A 2,144-nucleotide genomic window follows, 5' to 3' on the forward strand; every position below is an offset into this window, starting at 1 on the left:
CTCGCATGCAATAACAATTTGGAGGCGTCTGTGCGGCTTTACATGCTTCGGTACCACCGTGACAATAAGGTTAACACAGCGGCATTGCGTACGCGACGTAACCGGGTACGTACACCATCGTATTTCGAATCCTAGCGCTGACCGCAGCTCGCTCCATCGCGCTTCCACGGGGGTTGCTCGGCCGCCCCCAGGTCGGCGTGCCTCGCCTCTGGAAATTCTCCAGCGGCATTCCCTAGCGCGAGCCTTTCGTCGATAGAGAGGCTGGATCTTATTACGACCTGCAGACTACGCGTCGAGGTATGATTTCGTTGCATATGATGCGGGGACCTGGGATCGATCTGTTCCCGAGGACTGGGGCCGTCGTTTTCAATTCACCCTCACCACAAATGTATTTTCTGCCGGCGAAACTTTCGCGTCCGTAAACAAAATATTCAATAACGTAAAATGGAAAATTGTATTTTGTGATTTTATCAACGAAATTACATGTCAACATTTTAATGTGAAACACACCACATATTAAAATATAAAATATAAAAATACAGTTTATAAGAGATGCAAGAAAAATGTATATAATAAATAATTGTAGGGTAAAAAGCTCTTGTGTAACTGGCGTCGAATTTCGAAATGTCGTTAGTGCGTTTTCTTGAAGCTCTCGTTTCTTTTTCATCTCCGAAGCATCAACCGCGCGTGATGAGCGTTTCTTCCGCAGGAAGACGCGTCTCAAAAGGAAGGAGTCGCGGTGAGAAAGGGTGGCCACGGTTGAAAAAGAGGGATCTCGCAGACGATCCCTTCGTCTCCCTACCCTCCTACCTACGTCTCCGCTCTTCGTAATTGTATCGATTGTCTTAGGGCGACACTACAACCGTTACGCGCCACGAAAGGTGCACCGGTCGCATACCGTCTCTCTTACCTCACGTTCCATCCCCTTTCCTCGCTTTGTCGTTTTGCTCGATCGAAAAATAAAAATTCTTAACCGGATGAAAGTTTGACCTGGATCTTTTGTGGACGGCGCGGTGAGAGGGGGTGAGTAAGGGGCAGCTCGCAGACACAATGCGCCGACGAAATTTGCATATACGCGAACGGCCAACGGCAACGGCATGTGGCGCATCGCATGGGCTACTTCACTCTCGAGACAGGGGTAGGTCGCAGGAGGGTCGATAAAAAGGAAAAAATTGGATTTCGTCGCTTCTATCGCGCGTACTTCATCAGGTATAAGGAAGGACAATGGCCGACGAAGGATCCAGGTAGCTAGGTAGATAGGTAGATAGGACCGGCTGACTCCGGACAAGGGGATGAATCCGTGTTTTTTTTATCCTTTTACTCTCGCCCCTCATTGTACCCGACCCATCGCCCATCGGGTAATCATAATAATGAGAGGAGAAAGACCGGTTGACCATCGGGCGGCCCGAGGGGCGATAAAACAATCGCGGCTCATTTTTTGCCATGGCAGCTGCAGCCAGCATCAACCGTGATTGTCGGCTGCGATCATAACCCTTGGACATTGTACGGATCAGATTCTCGATTTGTCGACATATCGTCCTTTTCGCGTAGATTATTGAATAAATAATTTCTCAATATAAATATTTAATAAATAAATAATAAATAATTTCTCATGTTATTAAAAAAAAAGTTTGCTCATTTAATGACGCACCAACAATATCATGGAGATGATAATCACGATCAGTTTCAATTTAAGTATAATATTAAAACTAAAAATTATATTTAAAAATTATATTTAAGTATAATGTTAAAATAAGAAAACTGTCTAATTTATACGATGCCGTCAACATTCGCCTCGTCACGGGAGATCGATTCACCCATCCGTAAGCGGGACGAAAGCCCGAGAGAGGATCGAGAACGTCCTCCCGTCGGAGGGATGGCGATTCGTTGGACACCCTCTTGGCTAGTCGCCTAATGATCGGCGGAGGAATCGTGATGGCGAACGGGTGAAGAGGGAGAGGGAGAGGGAGGGAGGGGGAGAGAGAGAGAGAGAGAGAGAGAGAGAGAGAGAGAGAGAGAGAGAGAGAGAGAGAGAGAGAGAGAGAGAGAGAGAGAGAGAGAGAGAGAGAGAGAGAGAGAGAGAGAGAGACAAGAGAGAGTTGCGGGAAGAGGTCGATGGCTGACGTCCTGGGTAATTAGTAAAA

Source organism: Pogonomyrmex barbatus, unplaced genomic scaffold, assembly GCF_055798465.1.
Source record: "Pogonomyrmex barbatus isolate J1 unplaced genomic scaffold, ASM5579846v1 scaffold12, whole genome shotgun sequence".
Taxonomy (NCBI): domain Eukaryota; kingdom Metazoa; phylum Arthropoda; class Insecta; order Hymenoptera; family Formicidae; genus Pogonomyrmex; species Pogonomyrmex barbatus.